The sequence below is a fragment of the Octopus sinensis genome, unplaced genomic scaffold, assembly GCF_006345805.1.
Source record: "Octopus sinensis unplaced genomic scaffold, ASM634580v1 Contig18351, whole genome shotgun sequence".
Taxonomy (NCBI): domain Eukaryota; kingdom Metazoa; phylum Mollusca; class Cephalopoda; order Octopoda; family Octopodidae; genus Octopus; species Octopus sinensis.
Genome location: NW_021835766.1, coordinates 31,769 through 42,167, shown reverse-complemented (window position 1 = coordinate 42,167; position 10,399 = coordinate 31,769). Strand labels below are relative to the sequence as shown.

The 10,399-nt window shown below is 36.9% G+C and overlaps 2 long non-coding RNA genes across 2 annotated transcripts; one reads left to right on the top strand and one right to left on the bottom strand.

Moving 5' to 3' along the window:
• Positions 1-5,279: 5,279 nt before the first annotated feature.
• LOC118761883 lies at positions 5,280-5,864 on the bottom strand. Its single transcript, XR_004997710.1, has 2 exons — positions 5,743-5,864; positions 5,280-5,460 (listed from the first exon to the last, which is right to left on the bottom strand). It is a non-coding gene; the product is annotated as an uncharacterized LOC118761883 (long non-coding RNA).
• Positions 5,865-9,004: 3,140 nt separating this feature from the next.
• Positions 9,005-9,529, top strand: LOC118761884. Its single transcript, XR_004997711.1, has 2 exons — positions 9,005-9,054; positions 9,304-9,529. It is a non-coding gene; the product is annotated as an uncharacterized LOC118761884 (long non-coding RNA).
• Positions 9,530-10,399: the final 870 nt, after the last annotated feature.

Here is a 10,399-nt window from a genome sequence, read left to right as displayed (position 1 = left end):
CTCTTAGATACCCTAAATTATCAAATATATATATATATATATATTATATATATATATATATAATATATAATATATGTGTGTGTGTGTGTAGTGTGTGTGGTGTGTGTGTATTTGTGTGTTCTCGTCTGTGTTTGTCCCTCCACTACCGCTTGACAACCGATTTTGGTGTCTTTACGTCCCCATAACTTAGCGGTTCGGCAAAAGAGAGCGATAGAATATGTACCAGCCTTACAAAGAATAGGTCCAGGGGTTGATTTCTTCGACTAAAAGGCGGTGCTCCAGCATGGCTACAGTCAAAATGTCTGAAAGAGGTAAAAGAATAAAAGAATATATATATATATATATCCAGTCACACACACATATACCCATAGATATATACATCAGTATCTTCTTTTATTCTTTTATTTATTTCAGTCATCTGACAGCGGCCATGTTGGAGCACCACTTTGAGGGATTTTAGTCGAGCAAATCGACCTCAAGGCTTAGTTTTTAAAGCCTAGTACTGTGGTTTATTAATTAGTGTGCTATATTAATTACAGTAGCATATCAATTAATGTGGTATATAAATTTGATATAAATTCTCTTCGCTTTCAACATTTCCTTTGGTCACAGTATGAAGCTTATCTGGTATATATTCTCAGGCATAGCAGAAATTTGTCGCAAACGCAGAAAATGGCTTTGAAGTGGAATGAAATATTAAAAAAATAATTATCTGGTGTAATACTTAGAAGTTATGTATGAATAGGCGCAACGTTAAATACTAGGTTGCTAGACAATACATATATAAATATACGCATATGTAAATAGCAAATACACACATACATACATACATACATACATACATACATACATACATACATACATACATACATATATACATATATACATGCATGCATGCATGCATGCAGGCATATCAAGTATCCCATAAGCCTGTTGGCACTTTAATTACTGTTGTTGTTTTTGTGTGTTTTTTTTTTATGAGACATCAGGTATCAACATATATGCAAATGGGAGCGTAAGAATGTATATATGTATGTATGTATGATTGTATGTGTGTCTACGTATTTATGTATATATGTGTATGCTTGTATGATTGTATTTGTGTCTGTATGTATGTATGCATGTATGTTTGTACGTATGTCTGCATGTCTGCATGCATGTATGTATGTTTGTATATACACATGCATGTATGTATGTGCATATGTATGTATGGTTGTATGATTGTATGTGTGTCTATGTATTTATGTATATATGTGTATGCTTGTATGATTGTATTTGTGTCTGTATGTATGCATGCATGCATGTATGTATAAATGTATGTATGTATGCATGCATGTATGTATGTATGTACGTATGTATATTTGTATATACACATGCATGTATGTATGTGTATATGTATGTATGCTTGTATGATTGTATGTGTCTATGTATTTATGTATAAATGTGTATGCCTTAATGATTGTATTTCTGTCTGTATGTATGCATGCATATATGTATGTACGTATGTATGCATGTATGTATGTTTGTATATATGTGTATATGTATTCTTGTATGATTGCATGTGTGTGTCTAAGTATGTATGTGTGTAGGTATATATATATGTTTGTGTGTATGCATATATATATATATATATATATATATATATATATATATGTGTGTGTATATATATATATATGTATGTGTATATATATATATATATATGTACATATATACTCATATGTATACATACACATGTATGTGTGTGTATGTATGTGTGAGTGTGTGTGCGGTGTGGTGTGGGGTGAGAGGGTGAGAAAATTCGGTGAGAAAACCTATTATCAGAAAAAAGCAAAACAAAACAAAACAAAGCAAAAAAAAAAAAAACAGGAAAACGAGAGCAAAAAAAAGTTAGGGGCCGTTTTATATCGTGAAATTTGATTTGATAAAAGCGGGATTTTTTTTCGTATTCGTTTCTCTCCACCCATTTCGAAACCCTGACCATTCAGGCTTTTATTATCGAAGTGAAACGCCTCAAGCATGTACACGACAAACCCCTTACCTACCCGCTTTTAATCACCCCCACCCAACTACTTTTTATCCTGATTTCTCCTCCTCCTTTTCCTCCTCCAATTATCTCTACACCAACGTTCAGCTGACCTTACGTAGCAGTAAGAAACGACGACGACGATGACGATGATGATGATAACTACTACTACTACTACTACTACTACTACTACTACTACTACTACTACTACTACTACTACTACTACTACTACTACTAATACTAATAATAATAATAATGGTAAAATAGCACTCTGGCACTCTCCATTTCACTCCGTTTCTCAGCATTTTCCAGGTCAAGGAATTAACTGAAATCATAGTCGTATGTAGTGTCATTGTTCAATTTTATTTCAAAATTTTTTGCCATTGGAGAAAGAACCGGTTTCTAAACTAGATCCAAGGCTCTGTCATTGGAATTTCAACATCAACAACAGGGTATTCTGTTTGTCTGTCTGTCTGTCTGTCTGTCTGTCTGTCTGTCTATCTGTCTGTCTGTCTGTATGTATATATGTATGTATGTATGTATGTATGTATGTATGTATGTATGTATTTATGCATGTATACATGTATGTATGTATGTATGTATGTATGTATGTATGTATGTATGTATGTATGTATGTATACGTATTCTCATGCATATAGTTAAATATCTAGACATGCTCATATATATTATATATATTTTACAGAATTTTACAGTTTTATTTCAAGATATTTTGCTAATAAAGAACCGGTTTCTAACCTAAATTCAAGGCTCCTTCATTAGAATTTCAACAATAGGGTATTTTTGTTTGTATGTATGTATTTATATATATATGCAGATTTGCATGTTTTGTTTTATGCATGTATTCTCATGCATATAGTTGCATGTCTAGACATGCTCATATATATTCAAATAATAAACTACTGGAAAGTTTCATAGATTTTTACAGTTCCCGTGATGGATTAAATCTGTAATCTTCGAATTAGCTTTCTTATTTCCGGGTTTTGATTAGTATTTAGGCAGTGTGTTATGTATATATATGTGTGTACGTATATATATGTATGTATGTATGCGCGCGCGTGCGTGTATGTATGCATATGTATGTACGTACGTACGTACGTAAGTATATATGCATATACATATGTATGTGTGTACGTATGTATGCATATATAATTATATATATGTATATACGTATGTGTGTACGTATGTACTTATGCATGCATACATGTATATATATATATATGTATATATATATGTATGTATGCACGTATGTATGCATGAATATTTGTAAGTATGTATATATGTATGTATGTTCGTATGTACGTATGTATGTATATATGTATGTATGTATGTACGTACATATGTATGTATGCATGTATATATTTGTGTATGTATTTATGTAAGAGTGTAGGTATATTAGGCATATGAACGTGTGTTATCCCTTGAGATTATAAAGTAACTTCTCTGCAGAATTCAACGTTTGTTACTAACAAAGTGGCACAATCTTTTTCCGTTTGAGTAGAGACAGTTTCCATGAATTTATGAACATGTCACTGAATTAAATTGGGCATGTTTAAGTATGTGGATAGAGTTACACTCAAGTGTTGTGTGTATATGTTTCTCTGGTACATAAGTGTGTGATTTGTCTTTATTCATATGTGTGTGGGTGTGGTGTGGTTGGAGTGGGGTGTGTGGGAGAAAGAAAGCGCGCGAGAGAGAGAAAGAGAGAGAAAGTGAGAGAGAGAGAGAGAGAGAGAGAGAACAGACAGAGATGCGTGAACATAGAAAGAAAATTCGTTAGATGGATGCAAGTCAATTGTCTTTGTACTTTCTTGGAAAATTCCGGCATTCCCAGATTTTTATACAATCCTTTTGTTACGAAGTCCATTACACCCATTCTTATAGCTATGTATGAACATTTTAAAGAGTGTCTTGAAGAACTACAAGTTTCGCATGGTTTCATCAGAGATGTTCTCTTTTTCTTTTCTACAAATTTAAACGAAACATTCATAACCGTTTGGCAGTCGCCTACAAATGTGCAATATTTTGTTCCTCTGTTTCAAAGTAAAATAACATGTCTGTGGTGATTGCTGTTTCTTCAGGAATATTCCACCAGCATTCTCTATTTTAATGTGCAGCTGCATCCATATTCTAGTGCTTTTGCTATGGCAATTAAGACATTCCTTCTTGTGAGTTTTGGCAACAATATCATGTCTCGTGGGAAGTTGGCACACTGGTGTGACACCATAAACGTTTCATACCATAGCATCAAGTGTAATAGGCATTAACCAAATATTTCGTAACTATCTCCAATTCCTGAGAAGCAAACACGAATTCTTCTAAATGTGTTATAAATGCATCTAACACTTGTCCCAGAGATGTCATTCGTTATCAATGAGTTTGTTATTCAAACGCTAAAGTCTGGTATAGAAGTGTTAATTAACCTTAAATTGCTTAAGTTAGTTAGTTCCTCTTATTCCATGTAGAACATTTGGCAGCAACAAAAGATCTCTATCCTCTGCGGTCTTCTGCAAGAGATTTCGCATCCTCTCAACTGCTCAACTCTTCTGCATCAAGATTCTTCCGAACTGTCCTCTTCCATGTTATTAATGGGGGTCCTCGTTACCTTTTCCAACATTCTAGCTCAATCGAGGGAGAGCTTTAGGTGTCTTGTCGATGGCATAGAAGCATTTCCAGCAGGGGTGACCCAGAGCAAGACGTCTTGAGAAGAACTGGAGAAGCAAGCTGTCTTTAGAAGGTTCGGGAACATTTGGCTATCAAATCAGATGACTCTAAGAAGCTAGATAGTTTTGTACAATTCTTCGGTTATCCAAGTTGCCATCTATGCCAGTGGAACATGGAAGATGACAGCAGGACTTGCCCACAAGCTTAACATCTCTTGGCAAGACAGAATATCCAATGAAGAAGTCTATGGGAGAACCAAGCAGAAACTTCTAAGCATCACAAACGATCGTCGTTTGAGATTTCTTGGACATGTGTTTAGAATGCCATTAAATTACTTTAGTGATAAAATAACTTTTTATGAATGCTAATTCTTTCAAAATAGAAAACACACACACACAAACGCACGCACGCACGCACGCACGCACGCACGCACGCACGCACGCACGCACGCACGCACGCACGCACGCACGCACGCACGCACGCACGCACGCACGCACGCACGCACGCACGCACGCACGCACGCACGGTATTTGTTTTGAGTAGTTTGTCTTCTTTACTCATTTCTGTTTACTATATTACCGTTTAGCTAAGGTCTTTGAGACTACCAGAGGGATATTATTCGCAGACTGGGCACTTGTTCCAAATACTTGCAACATAGTAATCTCTGCTGAGGACCAGGAGGTGGAGTTAAAAAAAGGACAAGGAATTAAGTTTACGGCCATTCATGTAATTGTAGTTACCCGTTCAATCTGAACCTTTGAACCACTTCCCGTGATTGGGATCGGGGTCTGGAACCAACCTCGTGAACGAGGAATTCCCGGTAGGCGCGGGTCATCAGCCCGCGTCGATCACGTCCCTGCCTTTTGTACACACCGCCCGTCGCTACTACCGATCGAACGGTCCAGTGAGGTCCTCGGATCTGGCCGACGAATCCGCTTACGCGCGGCGGCGTTCCGCGCCGTCGTCGGCGCGTTCTCTGATGGCCCGGAGAAGACGACCGAACTCGATCGCCTAGAGGAAGTAAAAGTCGCAACAACTTTTTATTCTTAACGGTTTTGTTTGGAGGTGGCTCGTGATTTTAACAATGTTTTCGAGGCCACAGTCTGCTGGGCTGTTAACCCTATTATTTATAGTAAAGCCTTTTCAAGGGTAGATTTTCCTCCAAATAACTGCTTTTTTATTCTTAGTGAACGTAAGTTTCTGCTGTAATTACTTCACACTAAAATAAATAATTGCAATAACTCTTCATCTTCTCTAGCCAATTAAGATATCTTCCTTAAACTTTTTATAAAACTGGTGTAGGACTTGATTCGATAAAGAAAAATGGGGCACTAGAATGTTTCATGCTAGTCCTTTCAACCGGCGATTGTTGACACCGGTTTCCACTCTTGTCGCCGCCCCTATAGCAGTAATCCATGTGCTTATCAGTTAATTTCTACCGCTCGATTACTGCCAGAACCTTCTTTAAACAGTCCTTTCTTTACATTTATCCATAGAAGATAACCAGATTTGCTTTTCTTTTTACCAATTCTTTATATTTATGGCAAACATTTAGAGGCAAGTATTTATTACACGAGAAAAATGAGGAGAATGTAAGTATGCATATATCCTTGTTTGCACATCTATCTATCTATCTATCTATCTATCTATCTATCTATCTATCTATCTATCTATCTATCTATCTATCTATCTATCTGTCTGTCTGTCTGTCTATCTATCTAGCTATCTATCATCTATCTATCTATCTATCTATCTATCTATTATCTATCTATCTATCTATCTGTCTGTCTGTCTGTCTATCATCTAGCTATCTATCTATCTATCTGTCTGTCTGTCGTCTGGTGTCTGTCTGTCTGTCTGTCTGTCTGTTCTGTCTGTAGTCTATCCATCTATCTATCTATCTATCTATCTATCTATCTATCTGTCTGTCTGTCTGTCTCTCTATCTAGCTATCTATCTATATCTATCTATCTATATCTACATATATATATATATATATACACACATACACACATACAGATATACACACTTACGCACTTATATGTGCACACACATATTTACATGTGTGTGTAAGTTTGTCAATATCTGTGTCTGTTGGCAATTCTCCCGAGAAACGCACTAGTCAAGAAATCGTCCGCATGTTTATATACTGCATTTGTGCATGTATGTAGAACTAAAATGTATATTTAGGATAGCATATACATGTATACATACACAAACGCACACACACACACACATATATATGATCAAATTCCTAAACGCACACATATATACTTGTGTGCATATGTGTGTGTGTGTGTGTGATGTGTGAGTGTGTGTAATAAAAAAAATAAAAATCATTGACCTTAAAGTATAAGGCTTAAATTCTGTTGATTTAGTCACATCTGTTCCTTGTGTGTTTGTGTGTTTGTTTTCTTTATCTCCTATATTTCTGTTTATTTATTTATTCACTCCTTTCGCTAACGCGCATCGTTTTTTGTTTATAAAACAAACATCTTAATCAGTAATTAAATTCGATACATGTAGACAAATTTCGTTCTGGATGCGAAGCGAAGTTTTTTCTGGGTTAAAACCCTTGTTATAAAGGAGAGTATGAGAGATAATAAATAAGTATAGTATGGCGTTCTCATTCTTTAGTCTGAGATCTCTTTCACACTTTATTGCGTAAACGTTGGAGAGAATTATCTCTAAACGTGACTGTAGAGTAAGAAGTTTACTGCCTAACCACATGGTTCCGGGTTCAGTTTCACTGCGTCGCACTTTGGTAAAATGTCTTCTACTATAGCCTCGCGCCAACCCAAGCCTTGTGAGTGGATTTGGTAGACAGAAACCCGAGGAAGCCCGTTGTATATCTTGGTTTTCATCCAGGCGACCCGAGTCTGGTTCCTATATATGTGTGTGTGTGTATGTGTTGTGTGTGTGTGCGTGTGTATGTGTGTGTGTGCGTGCGTGCGTGTGTGTGTTGTGTTGTGTATGTTTGTCTCTCATCACTGCTTGACAACCGGTGTTGGTGTGCTTATATTCCTGTAACTTAGCTGTTCAGTAAAAGAGACCGATAGAATAAGTACCGGGCTTTAAGAAAAAAAAATGTACCTCAGTCGATTCATTCTAGTAAAAATTCAAGGTGGTGCCCCAGCATGGCCACAGTCTAATGACTGAAACAAGTAAAAGATAAGTAAAGCTACAAATTGTGGCAGGATTTCTGAAGCAGCGGACGGCAAAGCTCAGTCAGGTTTCTTTTTTTTATTAATATGATAACTTAATAGAAAACTACTCAGAAGATGGTTGATAGTTGTTTCGCTTCCTCACTCCCTTCAGCAACATTTCTGTCCGAGGTTTGGATCAGTTAACTTTCTTTCAAACACAACGTGTGACCTAATTAATTCACCATTGCAAGCAGCGACCGCACTATGAAATTGATGAGTGTTTCATTGGATTATAATGGGGTACTGAGTTCAATTCCTGCCGACGGAGGAAGTTTACTGCGATAGTTCACTTTGTCTTACTGGCAAAGTGAACAGTTGGTAGAACTGTGAATACGGAACCTGAAATTGAATGGCGGCCCAGTGGATTGTGAATGTGTGTTATTTAAGAATAGTAAGAGGAAGAGATGGAGTAGAAGAGAGAGAGAGAGAATAGCATGAAGGGTAGGAAAGAGAACGAAGAGGAGGTTGTGAGTTCATACATTATATCATACTGTCTTTAGCGATCGTGGCAACAAGAACATGTCACTGTGTGAGGGACCACACCATAGGTTTCCCAGTGTGAACCGGTTAATAGATAACACTTCTCCTGGATAGAACGACTGTTTTAAATAGGTTTGAGGACATGGGGAGATTGTATTTCAGTATTGGAAACTGAAATCAGTAGCTATAAACAGAAACCTACTCATGGTTCCTATTTACAATTGCCGAAGAAGGGACAGTTACCTTCTACCCTAATGCAAGTAGCGTTCACTTCAAATGACATAACAGGGGAAAGATCAGGAACCAATCTTCTCCATCCCTCCCTGGGCACAGTGGTGAAGTAGCACAAACCTTCTCAGGCTATCATACCTGGTTATAATACCTGTTCGCTGAGACCCCTTGCTTTGTCACCGCTCTCTACTTTGGGATCAATATGATTCACTAAAGTTTTGAAGGTAGTGCCCCAGCATGGTCGTGGATCCATAAAATATAAAGAATAAAAGAATATAAAAAGAGAAAGATAGATAAAGAACGACCGAATGGGAGAGAAAAGAGAGAGAGAGTGAGAGAGAGAGAGAGAGAGAGAGAGAGAGAGAGAGAGAGAGAGAGAGAGAGAGTTTGTACGTTTTTGTGTGTAAGCTGAGTTTGAAGTTTTGTGTGTCGGTATTTCCTCAGCATAAGGCGGCGAGCTGGCAGAACAGTCAGCACGCCGGGCGAAATGCTTAGCGGTACTTCGTTTGCCGCTACGTTCTGAGTTCAAATTCCGCCGAGGTCGACTTTGCCTTTCATCCTTTCGGGGTCGATAAATTAAGTACCAGTTACGAACTGGGGTTGATGTAATCGACTTAATCCGTTTGTTTGTCCTTGTTTGTCCCATCTGTGTTTATCCCCTTGTGGGTAGTAAAAAAATAGGTATTTCCTCAGCGTAACCAATCAGCCGCCCAAGTTTCGATTCTCAGTCGGAACCCCGTTCTTTTTACATTAGTAATATCACTTGCAAAGGCATGAACTCCAAAACCTCCCGATTCCTCTTCTCTCCCCACTGCCTCTAGCTCCTTTCACATTCTTCTACATACCTTTGATGGGACACCAATGCTGTCTCTTTTAAAGGGATTTTGTTTCCACTTTGAAAAGAGAAGAAAAGTGACCGATGTAAGGGACAGGCGTGAACGACGCAACGCACCCAAATATCCCCGACCCTGCTCCCCAATTCTCGGGTTTCATACGTTATGAAAGAAATCATTATTATGTCTGATATCCCAGGGAGTTTCTTTAAAGCGACAGAAATTGAAGCTAGGAGCTGCCTTGATATATGAGCGCAAACCTTTCGCATTATTTCTCTTTTCCAAACTATTTTGTGTGAAACTATGACCTTTCTTTCTTTCTTTCTTTCTTTCTTTCTTTCTTTCTTTCTTTCTTTCTTTCTTTCTTTCTTTCTTTGTCTCTGCCTGTCTGTCTGTCTCTCTCTCACACGCACACACTCATAATCATACGCACACTGACACAGAAACATACACAAACGCGTACAGGCAGACTTGTCAAGTACGTCTGTGTGTATGTATGTGTGTAAGTGCGTATGTGCGTGTGTATTTGTGTGTGCATATACTTAATTTATATGTACGCTTACATACAAGGTATATATATATATATATATATATATATATATATATATATATATATATATTAAAGCATATCTGTATGTATGTATGTATGTATGTATGTATGTATGTATGTATGTATGTATGTATATATATATATATATATATATATATATATATATATATATATATATGTATGTATGAGCATAAATATATTCTCATACACATGTACAGCTTACGTGTATGACTTTTTTATAATGTACACGCACAAATATATTATTATATGTCAGTGTATTGGTTTGCGTGTATGTACTTATGAAAACACACGCAAACTAACACACTGATATATAATAATATATTTGTGCGTGTACATTATAAAAAACTCATACACGTAAGCTGTAAATGCGTAT